Genomic DNA, 14,694 nt, shown 5'->3' with positions numbered 1-14,694 from the left:
CTTGAGCACAAAAATGAATACCAAATTATATCCTGTATCTGTAATATAAGGAAACAGGCATGTCACAATGATAGTGAAGATAATAAATCTATTATTTATACTTTACTTATTAATATATAATTAAGCCTAATATATAATTATATAAGTACAATAACATGAGTAAACTAAACATATAATAAATGCTTTGTGTCAGGCACCATTAACTAAATTAATTAGTTAATAAGTTATCTAATTTAATCCTGATAATTCTGAAAGTTAGGAAATACTGTACACGCATGTGCGTGCATGCTCAGTTGTGTCCGACTCTTTGCGATTCCATGGATGGTAGCCCGCCAGGCTCCTCTGTCCATGGCATTCTCCAGGCAAGAATACTGGAGTGGGTTGCTATGCCCTCTACAGGGGATTTTCCTGACCCAGGGATCGAACCCGAGTCTCTTATGTCTCCTGCATTGGCAGGCAGTTCTTAACCACTAGCACCAGTTGGAAAGCCCAGGAAATACTGTACACATATCACCAATAATAGAAATGAGGCAGGTGAAGTTTATTTAGATTGTACAGTAACAATGAAGGGTTTAAGCATTTGGCCTCTGAAGTCAGAGTGCCCAGGATCAAACTCCTGCTCCACAACCAGTTTATGCCTCCGGCTCTGCATCTGTACATGGCACCCCACTCCAGTCCTCTTGCCCGGAAAATCCCACGGACGGAGGAGCCTGGTAGGCTTAGTGGGGTCACTAAGAGTCGGGCACGACTGAGCGAGTTCACTTTCACTTTTCACTTTCATGCATTGGAGAAGGAAATGGCAACCCACTCCGGTGTTCTTGTCTGGAGAATCCCAGGGGCAGAGGAGCCTGGTGGGCTGCCGTCTACGGGGTTGCACAGAGCGGACACAACTGAAGCGACTTAGCAGCAGCAGCAGCGCCATCTGTAAAACGGATGACAAAAGAATACGACCCTTATAGGGTTAAGTACGAGGAACAAGGCAGCTACCTGTGTAAGGTACTTGAAGCAGGGCCTCACATGTAATTAAGAGCTGAACAAATGCTAGCAGATATTATTTCTCTAACAAAAGCAGTGGAAGTAATTGGGGTAGGTGAATGATGCAAGAATGAAAATTACTGCATAGAACAAAAGAACCGAGAAAAGCTTACCTGTTTTTCCTTTTCCTCAATAAACGCTCAGGTAGTTAGGAGTAATGATACATAGACAGGGATAAAGCAGATGAGGAAGGCATTGATTATACAGGAAATTCACTGAGCAGGGTACCGTGGTTAAAGTTCAGCATGTTATTTCTCTGTGATTTTTCTGTTCTCCTCTATTCAGATAACAATGGAATTAGAAGTAAGAAAATGGATAGAAGAGAGTCATAAAGAGAAGAAGACCCATTCTATCTTGTTTACTTTTTTTTTTCTACCAGATCTTTGCTTTTACTTTTTATTATCAGAAAAACTGCCTGTAGTTTATTTTCTCTGTTAACTACAAACAGGGGTGATGAGCATCACAGGGGTGATTGCTTCTGATAAATAAATAAGGCTTTAATCAGTTGCTGTGGGCTTTTTTCCCCCCATTGAAACAATTTAGAAGTAACTATTTCATGGTCCACAACTGAATTATTTCAAACAGATTAATGAAATTCTAATCTCACAGCTATTGAACCTTGTGGTGGTAGTATTTTTTTTTTCCCAAGCAAAAAGCTGGCCAGGGAAGTGAACAAGGGTTTTGGAGCCAGACAGATCTGGGTTCAAGTCCAGCCTCTGACAGATACTTGCAGAGTACTCTTCGGTAAACTGACTAACTTTTTTGATTTTTTTATACTCTTATTTGTATCACGGAGATAATTTTTTTCTTACTGCGGCTGATTAGAAGATTAAATGGATGTGTGCATGTGAGACACCAGATCAGTGATTATCAAGTAATTTTTACTTCACATATATTCATCTCCTTACACCTTTTTCCAATAATTGCATGCTTAGTTGCCTCAGTCATGCCTGACTCTTTCCAACCCTATGGACTATAGCCCATGGGGCTCCTCTGTCTATGGGATTCTGCAGGCCAGAATACTGGAGTGGGTTGCCAGGACCTCCTTCAGGAGATTCTCCTGTGTTTCCTGCATTGGCAGGCAGGTTCTTTATCCAGAGCCACCTGGGAAGATCCTTCCAATATTTAGTGGGACTGTTTTGTTTGTTTGTTCTATTATTCAGGGCAAAAATTATAGTATCATAGAAAAATAAAAGAAATACAGTGAAAGTGACTGATTTTCTTATATTTAGTCAAGTTTAATTGATTGCTCTATATGTGTATACATATGCGTTTGTATGTGGAGAGAGAGATAAACAGAGAAAGACAAATAGGGTAGGAGATGACAAGCAGTAAGAAAAAGAGAAGGTAAAGAAGTTGGTTTGATGTATTTCAGGTGATCAGAAAAGGAACTCAAATTTTAGAACAGTATCAAAGTATAGTCATCATGAAATACAGCAATATATCCTTAACATAACTTTTGAAGGAATGCAAAACATCATAATCTTCTTACATTTGATTCTATGCTTTGCTGCAGCAGGAATGTATAAACAAGCCAGGTAATCCACCACGCCTAAACTTTGGTTTTCCAAGATGCATGCTCCTAATTCATTTCACGATGATTCCTCATGCTCACTAATCAACAATATGTACTTTTTACGTAAATGGTTCTACAAAGGAGCTAGATTCTTCCCGCACTCTATTTCCTCAAACATTTCATCCCCCATCCTGAAATGTCTTCTGATCCTTCCTCTGTCCACCAAAATCCAATTTGCTTGAGAAATCCTCTATAGAGTCTTACTGGACTACTTCCAATACCAGCTTCTCAAACACTGATTCATGATAAAGTTTTCACAACACAGGACAAATGAGAAAAACATCTTTTATGATGGCCAATGAATATAAAACCTGAATAGTCAGGTTCTGATTTTCATTATTCTTTGTTATATTTGAATATCCATAGTATGTTTATATATCAGGTTTTTAGGGACAAAACTAATTGCAAATATCTGCTATCCCCATAAGTCATTAAAATAGCCTGAAAATTCCATTATTGAGCACTTACAGTACCTTTCTCAGACAGCTTCTACCACCCAAACCAAAAATAATTTATTGGTATGTGGGCCCTGATTTTGATTTTGTAACATATAGTCATACATTTATATCTTATAATACAGTACTTAAAAATAGATAGAACTTGCATAATGTGAATAGACTATCTTACATTTTTGCCAACTGCTTCAGGATCTTTTGTATTGTCTCCCCTATATATTAAAAGGTATTATTTGGGATTCATACCTAGAGTTTATCTGGTGTAGAAAAGACATGTAGTACTCACTTGCTGATTAGCTGCAATAATGGCTCATCTAAGGGAATAGAGAAACAAAGTGACATTTCTATTAGAGGACAGCTTCTTAAGGACAATGATTTGATGAATAGAGAGTTAATGACATGAGCCATTCTGAAAATATCCAACTCAAGTAACACAGTGGAAGAAGACGAAAACATCCATTTCTGATTCAAATATCGCCTGAAGATTTATGAATTATTGATGATCTCTATAAATGTTGAAAACAGTGTTTATTCATGCAGACTTAGAACTTTCTCCCCTCTGCACTAAGAAGTGACCACTTCAGTTTCCCCAAGCCTTACACCAAATTGATAATAGAGTATGCTTGTGGCAAGAAAAATGATTCTCCTGCTTTCAGAGCTACAACAGAAATCTTTCTTTTCCAATGCAGAAACAATAAAAACATAGCCTAGAAAACTGCCATAGAGGTGAAAGCGCAAGACCTTTGTTTATGAGGGAAAAAGTCCATGTGTATAATTCTCTTGCCTTGCCTTGGGCCAAACACATTTAGGTGTTGAAAAAGGAGGAATCCTCTCTTTCTTCTTACATAAAATGTAAACTTTGTACATGTGCCCTATTTTAATCTCCCTTTCAGTTAGAGCTGCCAGTACACAATTCGACTGTTTTCATTCAACTGCCTCTCATTATTTGTATCTTTTTAAAAGCAAAACTAGTTTGTGCATAATGATAAGGTCCCACATTCATTTTCTATGTAAATTATATCAAGTCACTTACATTTTCCCCTACACAATTAGTATATTTATCTTAATAATGATTCCCCAAATGTCCTAGAAATCCTTGGCTTTATTTCAAAATAAGTATGTTGGTTTGACCTAAGGCTAGTAAGAGAAAGATACTTCTGTGGGAAATATTTTAGGGAACAACTTAGAAAGTTTTGTATCAGGGATGATCTGTAATGACTTTTATTCTTTAAGATCTATAGAAGTGCTTGTCATTTATTTACATTAAGAAAATGATTACTTGAATACAGCAAAGCTGAAATCTTGTTCATTAAGTTCATGTTTCATATAAATATCAAAATTTATACTGTTCCCTTGTGGAGTTTAATAAGAGCTTTATGATTAATACAACAAGGATAGAAGTTAACTTGTAAACAATATTAATCAATTAAATTGAGCCAACTTGTTATGAACATTTTAATGACCTCTTTCTTTCCTGTTGGAGGAAGAAAACACTTTGTGAAGTTCTGTACTAAGAAAAACAATTTGTTCCATGTAAAGTATAATTGACCCCTGAACAACACAAGGGTTAGGGGTCCCAATTCCCTTGCAAAAATAGTCCTATAACTTGATCCTTTGACCCTCAGTTCAGCATCCACAGATTCAACCAACCACATTGTGTAGTACTGTAGTTCCGATTTATTGAAAAAAAAAAAAAAGCAACACTACGTCTAAGTGGACCTGCACAGTTCAAACCCATGTTGTTCAAGGGCCAGTTGTATACAGACGAGTCATATGAAACAGTTAGCCCCAGCTGATCCAGCTGAAGCATATAGCTTTTAAACTTGGAATGCACGATCCAAAGAGTTTAAATGTTTATATTTTACACTAATTTTACCTGATTGATGTTTTAAATGATGATTCCTATATACTAAAAAGAAATTGTCTCCTTTGAAATTAAGAAACTATGGGATGAGCTAAGAGAGTAACATAGACATATATACACACTGTCATGTGTAAAATTGCTAGCAGGAAGCTGTTGTATAGCACAGGGAGCTCAGCTTGGTGCTCTGTGATGACCTAGAGGGGCAGACTGGGGTGTGCTGGAAGGCGACCAAACAGGGAGGGAATATATGCATACATACAGCTGAGTCCCTGGGTTGTATGGCAGAAACTAACAACATTGGAAAGCAATTATATTCCAATTTAAAAAAAAACAAATCATGAATAGTTAAGTTGTCCCAAATTTAACCAGGAAGCAAGTAATGATGAAATGTAAGGTTTTGCCTCTACTGGCCTCAACCATTTATCTAATGGTAAGGAAGTAAAAGTGGTGAGCATCAGGATGTTGTCCCAAGACTCACAGGAGATAAATTCCTTCAGGAAGCAAAAGAAGAAAATTTCAAGTTTTCTTCTCAAAAGAATTTAAGAGTAAATAGAGAATATAATAAAGTTCAACTCTCTCAAAAATCAAATACCTATTTACTTAATACCTATAATATGCACATAATATCTAAAACAAATCTAAGCAAAATAGTTAGTTGGAAGACAGAACAACTTCTTATTAGTACTTTAGACTCTTTTATTTTCACCCTAAAATTGAGGAGGTTGAGTTTTGATTAGATTTTCCCCAAAGACATAATAATTGGAGTAAGGTGTTTCAAAGTGTTATAGGAGGTAACATGGAAGCCAGGAACCTCATTTCCCCCTTTCTTTTGCCTTCTGTAACTTATGGGGACTTACAGGGCTTTAGGATTTACCCAAAGGTTCTCATTGCCTTCAACTAATTAACAATTAACAGTGAAATAAAGATATAAATATACTGTGAAATAAATATATTGTCAATATATTTTTTACTAGTGTGAGATTGACAATCTTATTAATACAGATATTTTCCAGCTACCTGAGTAATATTTATGTTTTTGAATTGTATTTGAGTAATTCTGCAATCAACAAATGTATTACTAATATAGCAGAGCACATAACTGTATTTTAAAATATTGGAATTGAATTGGAATCCTCTTGTAAAGCTTTAAATGTATGGAAGTAGGCTTATAAAGAAATCTCCAACATGATACACAAACATAATGAAAATCAACAATGAACTTAAATTAAAAAATGTATCTTTGAAGGAAGAAAAACAACATTTTACGACCATCTTTTTATTGCTTGCCCTATATAGCAGACCATGTTTCATTTTATCATCAGACACATGCAAAGTATTTCTATGCATTCTTCTGGGATGCAAGGGACATCTCCTAAAGACTCCTACCAAAAACAAGTTCAGGCAAAAACATATTCCAATATATTCTTTGTGCTACTTTTCCACAAAGTCACTGACTATTTTTCAGGAATAGGAATTCAAACAAAAGCTGTGGGATGCCAAGAAAGATCATGAGTTGTTCATACACTTGATAGGTAGGTTTGTTACATTTAAAAAATTAAATAAATGTAGTGATATACAAAATTCCCAACCATTTGCCTTATTTCATAATTGCAAAGAGTTAAAAGTAGCCAAATTTATGAACTCTATTTTTTTATTTGTCTGATTCTTAGAACCCAGATTTGTACGTGCAGTTTAAGTAATTCCATGATGTAACTTGTGAGATTGTATTCAAAGTTGATCAACAAATTCTATTTTTCCTATATACCTGAGTAGATAATATCTTAAATAAAGATATATACATATCAAATATTTTGTATGTATACTTTTACCTGTATCAAATGTTGACAATAAAAATAATTTTAAGAAAAAATAAATCATATTCCTTTTCCACTACCTTCACGTAGGAAGATGTTGTAGATACTTTGTATTCTCAGAAAAGGACCTCAAGATAACTATTAGAGTAAAATAAAAGGCAATAGAATTTAGTACATTTCAAATTATAAAAACCTCAAACCACTCATGGACCCTAGCACCAGGCCCACCCACTCACGGACTCCTCCAGTTGGCCTGCCCAAAGTCTCAGGCTGGGTTAACTGATGAAGAAATTTACCTTCCAAACTCAGGGTTAAGATCGAAAGAGATGAGTACTTCCTCAAATGTACAAATGACAATGCAAGCTACGTGGATCATGAAAAGGGAGAGAAACATGTCACCACCAAAGAAACAAAATAAAGCTCTAGGAACTGAACTTACAGGAAAAAAGAACACATTATATGATAAAAATTCAACTAGTCATCTTAATGAAGCTTAGTGAACACACACAAAAAAACAAACAGTAAATGAAACCATAAAATCAATACCTTAAAAAATGAGTAGTTCAAAAGGTAGCAGCCATACAAACAAGAAACAAAGATTCTCAATCTGAAGCATACAGTGACTGCACTGAAATATTCAATAGAGATCATTAGAGCAAAGTCTATCAACAAGAAGAAAGAAATAGCAAACTCAAAGGCAAGTTATTTTAAATTGTCTAGTCAGGGAGACATAAATAAAAAGAGAAAAAAGTAATAAAGCCCACAGAACCTATAGAATACCATCAAAGAGAATCACATCATGGGAGTTCTAGAAGGAGAAAAGAAAGACAAAGCAATAAGAAGCTTATTTAAAGAAAACAATGGCTAAAAATTTCCCAAATCTAAGGAGGACAAAATGGACATCCAGATACATGAAACCCAAAAATTTTCCAAGATACTGGATCTAAAGAGTTCTACACCAAAACAAAATATAATTAAATTGTCAAAATTTATTTACCAACTAATCCATGTGATACATACCACATGAACAGAATGAAGAATAAAAATCACTTGCCATATCAATAAACGTAGAAAACTAAACTAATGAAATTCAACACCCTTTCATGATAAAAACTCTCGATTATGTATAGAAGGATCTTACTTCAACACAATGAAGTCTGTATATGAAAACCCCACAGTTGTTGTAATACCCAGTAGTCAAAAACAAAGGTTTTCCTCTGTGATCTGTAACAGGCAAAATGCCCATTCTTGCCATTCTTTCGACGTAATATTGGAAGCCCTATCTAGAGCAATTAGGCAAGAAAAAACAATAAGCACCCAAATCAAAAGGATGAAGTGAATTTATATGTTTTAAGATGAAATAACTTTACATGTAGAAAAAGTCAAATACTCCAACAAAAAACTACTAGAACTAATAAATATTCAGAAAAGTTTCAGGATATAAAATCAGCACACAAAAATAAGCTATATTTTTATACACTAACAATGAACAATCCAAAAAGAAAATTATGTAAAAAATTCCATTTAAAATAGGATCAAAAGATAGACTGCTGCTGCTGCTGCTAAGTTGCTTCAGTCGCGTCCGACTCTGTGCGACCCCACAGACAGCAGCCCACCAGGCTCCCCCATCCCTGGGACGCTCCAGGCAAGAACACTGGAGTGGGTTGCCATTTATTTCTCCAATGCATGAAAGTGAAAAGTGAAAGTGAAGTCACTCAGTCGTGTCCAACTCTTCGCAACCCCATGGACTGCAGCCTACCAGGCTCCTCCATTCACGGGATTTTCCAGGCAAGAGTACTGGAGTGGGGTGCCATTGCCTTCTCCAAAAGATAGACTACTTGGGCATAAGTTTAAATAAGGAGGTGAAAGATTTGTACATTGAAAACTGTAAAACACATATGAAAGCAGGCACAAATAAATAGACATGCCATGTTTGTGGGTTAGGAGAAACATTGTTAAAATGTTGATACTACACAAAGAAATCTACAGATTGAATACAATCTCTATTAGGATCCCATGGCACATTTTTAGAGAAACAGATAAAAGAATCCTAAAATTTACATGGAACCACAAATAGCATGAAGAGCCAAAGTAACTTTGAGTAAGAAGAATACAGTTGGGGGCATCATTTTTCCCCACTTCAAACTATAGTAACAAGTTAAAGTAATCAAAACAGTATGGCACTGGCATTTACAGAAAGACATAGACTGATGGAACAGATAAGAGCCCAGAAACAACCCCATGCATATATGATCAACTGAATTCAGAGAAGGATATCAAGAAGACACAATGGGCAAAGTGTAGCTTCTCCAATAAATGGTGTTGAAATAATTGGATATCTACATCCAAAAAATTAAACCAAACCCTTATATTACAGCATACATAAAAATCAATTCAAAATGGATTGAAGGCTTAAATGTATGATCTGAAACTGTAAGACTCCTACAAGAAAATATAGAATAAAAGTCTCTTGACAATGATCTAGGCAATGATTTCTTAGATATGACACCAAAACCACAGATCCTCTTCTCACCTCTGTTATGACTCCACAGAAGATACATAAAACAACTTACAGTTTGTAGGGAAAAAAATCAAACATATCACTAGTAATTATAAGCTTTTATTCAGAAGGCCACAGATTATCTTTTGGGGGAAAAAAAGGTAGAATTTTTACAGCTTTTTAGTAATGGAGTCATCTGAAGTTCAGCTAGTTTCAGGAATAGTGGGTCAAAATTTGTTTTAAAGAGGGAGAAATTGTTCCTGTACTTTAACAGTCATGGTTTTGGCAGTTTAATTTATCAAGAAACAATTAGTAAGTTCAAGTTCAATAGGGGATTGAAAGAAACAGCTGCAGTTAACAAGGGCTTGCAAGGGACTCAGTGGAAAATTGTTAAGCCTCTTGGGTTTTTTTTTAATTTATGTATTACAACTCTGCTATGTACCAATATTCCTTGTTTTCATTAGATTCATTTTCAGTTATTTGTATTTATAAGTGTTTATTATGATAATACACCTACAATGTAGGCAGAAAATTTTATTTCTTATTGGATGTTATTTTACAATATGTTGTAATTAAGTTAATCTAGTAATAATCTTATTTTCAACACATTTTTAAAGATCCTTGACACTCATTTTTTTCTAAAATTAAATTCTTATAAAATTTTGAAGCACCTTATATATGTACTGCTGCTGCTGCTGCTGCTAAGTCACTTCAGTCATGTCCAACTCTGCAACCCCATAAACGGAAGCCCACCAGGCCCCCCTGTCCCTGGGATTCTCTAGGCAAGAACACTGGAGTGGGTTGCCATTTCCTTCTCCAATGCATGAAAGTGAAAAATGAAAGGGAAGTCACTCAGTTATGTCCGACTCTTAGCGACCCCATGGACTGCAGCCTACCAGGCTCTGCCATCCATGGGATTTTCCAGGCAAGAGTACTGGAGTGGGGTGCCATTGCCTTCTCTGTATATATGTACTAAGCACTGGAAAATTACGATAGTAGTTAGTTATCTGGTTTAAAAAAAATTTAAAGTAAAGTGTGTAAAAGCTGGATTGTAAGGGCCCAATTAAAATGCAGGTAGTGAGGAAGAAGGGGCAGCTAAGTGAAGTTATTTACACTAGAGCATCTGATGAAGAAGGGAAGGGGTAAGGTAGAGTAGCAACTTAAGAGGTCAGATGGGAACATCTTATTTATATATTTACTTACTTCCAGTCTTACTGAGACATACCTGAAATACAGCACTGTATAAGTTACTGTATATTGTTATAGGTACACAGCATAACAATCTGATTTACAGATGTCATGTAGTTATTGTCACAGTGAATTGGTGAATAGCCATCATCTCATAGAGGTACAAAATTAAAGGAACTGAAAAGTAAGTAATATTTTTTTCTTGTGATGAGAACTCTTAAGAGCTTCCCTGGTAGCTCAGTAGTATAGAATTTGCTTGCAATGCAGGAAAAGTGGGCTTAATTCCTGGAGCAGGAAGATCCTCTAGAGAAGGAAATAGCAACCCACCCCAGTATTCTTGCCTGGGAAATCCCACTGCAGAGGAGCCTGGAGGGTTATAGTCCATGGAGTCACAAGATTTGCATGAGACTTAGTGACTAAACCACCACCAGAACTCAGGATTTACTCTTTTGATGTTCATAGGTAACATACAGCTGTGCTAATTATATTTATCATGTTACACATTATATCCCTAGTACTTATTTATCTTACAACTGGAAGTTTGTACCTTTTGACTGCCTTCATTCAATCACCCAATTTCTCCTCCCTTGATAGCCTCTCCACCCTATCCCTGCTTCGAAAGTAAGACAGACCTGATCTCTTTTTCCAGGAGTTTGTTTCTGAAGTACAGTTGACCTACAATACTACATTAGTTCCTACTAGACAACATATTGATTTGATATTTCTATACATTTCAAATTGATCACCACAGTAAGTCAAGATATGTCACCATTAGGGAGTATCTTTTATAACAGGTGGAATCTATTCATGTTATTCAACAAAAGGAAAAAAGAGTAAGTTTAGAATATTTGATGGAGTGAAGTCTCAGCAGATACAGGAAGTAATGAGAGTGAGAACACAGACTAAAGATGGTGCAATCATGCTAGGTAAGTTTCATCTCCTCAGGAAAGCTGTGAATAAAATCATTTGCTAAGAAAGATGTGGGGAAGGGGACTGAATCTTTAGGAAACTGAGGGAATGGAGATTAGCAAAAGGTGTCCTTGAATGTCCTTTCAGGAGTCTCCCTAGCTCAAGCTGCATGCAGATTGCCAGCTCCTGTTAAACAGAGAGCCGACTCAAGGAGACAGTAGGAACCTTTTCATAGTCTAGATAACTAGTGTGCCAAGCAAATTATAACAATAGAACTCTTGGGAAATGGCAACTCACTGCAGTATTCTTGCCTGGAGAATCCCAAGGATAGATGAGTCCATAGGGTCACAAAGGGTTGGACATGGCTGAAGCAACTTAGTACACACACACAGTCATGAAAACCTCAAACTTTTATAACTGTTCTCAAATAGACATTGTAGTAGATGATTACATTCATTTCAGTTGATTCTCATGTTTTAAAACCTATGCAAATCTGCAAGACCCTAAGAGATGTGGGTACCCACTAAAGACAAACACACACACTCAATGATTTTTATTATGCCTTGGCTTTAGTTTGATAAGTTTAAATGGTACCACCTGGTGAGTTGTAGCTCTAGTATATGTATATCTGTTCAGAACAATATAATAAGTAATATTCTAAAAGCTAAGTCAATTGTAGTATTTACGAGTCTTGTAGATATTGGGATAAATAGTACCTTACTAAAATTAAGAATAGCAGCATATTCAGATCTAAACATACTACCAACAGAATGCAGACATATGATTCAAAGTAATCACAGGTAATTCTGGAAGAGATTATGAACAATGTTTAGAAAGTAACTATGATAAAAGATTAGGACATAAATACAGTGAAGAAAACGGGTTTCAGAGGAGTCAGAGTAAATATGAAATTAATACTGTACCTCTTATAAGGTCTGAGACACAGAGTTCTTCTTGACACACTGCAAAGTGATGGAGCACGTAACTACCACTGTAGTATCAGCCTAACTCATTACGATCCTTTAATTCAACTCCTAAAACCAGGAAAGGGAAGCAACTAGGGAATCCTGTTTATGTTCTAAAACTTTAGCTCTCTGTTCAAGATTTGTTAAGCTCTAATTGTGTATTTGACCCAAACTTCTCTCTCTGAGTTTCTCTCTCCTGAGATTACAAATATGAAAACTAAGTTCACGCGAATTAGCAGATGTAAACCAACTGTCTTCCACAAACAATAGAAGTCAAGAACTTACAACAGGTATTCATAAATAAACTACAGGATTTCTAAAGGTCAGCCAGTGAACTGTAATTCTTTTCAAAGCTTGAGAGCTTTCCTACCTTCAGGTTCATAAAAAATCTCTATCCTATACTTTCTTATCATAAATTTCTTCTATTCTTAATCTTTTTGAAGTTGATCTCTCATAATTGTCATCAAAAATTCTGAACAATGTAGAAAGAGATGAAAATCTAGAATAGGAGAACACTTTATCCAATTATTCTTTCCAATATGCAGCTTGGGTTTCATTCCTGACTCAACCACTTATTAGCTATGTGTCCTTTTCAAAAAAAATTGATAAATTCAAAAAAATTGAAATCATTTTAAGCATCTTTTCTGATCACAATGCAGTAAGATTAGATGTCAACTACAGGCAAAGAAATATTAAAAATCCAAACATATGGAGGCTAAACAACACACTTCTGAATAAGCAACAACTCACAGAAGAAATCAAAAAAGAAATCAAAATATGCATAGAAACAAATGAAAATGAAAACACAACAACCCAAAACCTATGGGATTCAGTAAAAGCAGTGCTAAGGGGAAGGTTCATAGCAATACAAGCTTACCTCAAGAAATAGGATAAAAATTAAATAAATAACATAGCTTTACACCTAAACCAACTAGAAAAAGAAGAAATGAAGAACCCCAGGATTAGTAGAAGGAAAGAAATATTAAGAAATTAGGACAAAAATAAATGAAAAAGAAACAAAGGAGACTATAGCAAAAATCAACAAAACTAAAAGCTGGTTTTTTGAGAAGATAAATAAAATAGACAAACCATTAGCCAGACTCATGAAGAAACAAAGGGAGAAGAATCAAATCAACAAAATTAGAAATGAAAATGGAGAAGTCATAACAGACAACACAGAAATACAAAGGATCACAAGAGACTACTGTCAGTGACTATATGCCAATAAAATGGACAACTTGGAAGAAATGGACAAATACTAAGAAAAGTATAACTTTCCAAAACTGAACCAGGAATAAATAGAAAATCTTAACAGACCCAACACGATCACGGAAATCAAAACTGTAATAAAAATCTTCCAACAAACAAAAGCCCAGGACCAGATAGCTTCACACGTGAATTCTACCAAAAATTTAGAGAAGAGCTAACACCTAACCTACTCAAACTCTTCCAGAAAATTGCAGAGGAAGGTAAACTGCCAAACTCATTCTATAAGGCCACCGTCACCCTAATATAAAAACCAAAGATGCCACACACACACACACACAACTACAGGCCAATATCACTGATGAACATAGATGTAAAAATCCTCAACAAAATTCTAGCAAACAGAATGCAGCAACATATTAAAAAGAACATACATCATGACCAAGTGGGCTTTATCCCAGGGATGCAAGGATTCTTCAATATTTGCAAATCAATCAATGTGATACACCACATTAACAAATTGAAAGATAAAAAGCATATGATTATCTTAATAGATGCAGAGAAAGCTTTTGACAAAATTCAACATCCATTTATGATAAAAACCCTCCAGAAAGCAGGCATAGAAAGAGCATACCTCAACATAATAAAAGCCATATATAATAAACCCACAGCAAACATTGTCCTCAATGGTGAAAAATTGAAAGCATTTTCCCAAAGTTAGGAACAAAACAAGGGTGCCCACTCTCACCACTACTGTTCAACATAGTTTTAGAAGTTTTAACCACAACAATCAGAGAAGAAAAAGAAATAAAAGGAATATAGATTGGAAAAGAAGAAGTAAAACTCTCACTGTTTGCAGATGACAAGATCCTCTACATAGAAAACCCTAAAGACTCCACAAGAAAATTACTAGAGCTAATCAATGAATATAGTAAAGTTGCAGGATATAAAATTAATACACAGAAATCCCTTGCATTCCTATACACTAACAAAGAGAAAACAGAAAAAGAAATTAAGGAAACAATTCCATCCACCATTGCAATGAAAAGAATATAATATTTAGGAATAAATCTGCCTAAAGAAACAAAAGACCTATGTATAGAAAAATATAAAACACTGATGAAAGAAATTAAAGATGACACAAATAGATGGAGAAATAAACCATGTTCATGGATCAAAAGA

At 35.3% G+C, this 14,694-nt stretch overlaps 1 long non-coding RNA gene across 2 annotated transcripts in view; it reads right to left on the bottom strand.

The window, feature by feature from the left end:
- Window positions 1–522: 522 nt before the first annotated feature.
- Window positions 523–14,694, bottom strand: part of LOC147371301 (uncharacterized) — a 190,861-nt gene continuing 176,689 nt past the window's right edge. For both annotated transcript variants that reach the window (XR_015163433.1, XR_015163434.1), the window contains one exon: window positions 523–922. This is a non-coding gene — a long non-coding RNA (uncharacterized LOC147371301). The remainder of the gene's footprint in view (window positions 923–14,694) is intronic.

This window comes from Bos grunniens, chromosome 5, assembly GCF_055505025.1.
Source record: "Bos grunniens cultivar Pamir isolate PY7600 chromosome 5, Bosgru_T2T1.0, whole genome shotgun sequence".
NCBI lineage: Eukaryota > Metazoa > Chordata > Mammalia > Artiodactyla > Bovidae > Bos > Bos grunniens.
Note: the sequence above shows the minus strand (reverse complement) of the source record. Positions and strands in the feature narration are given on the sequence as shown.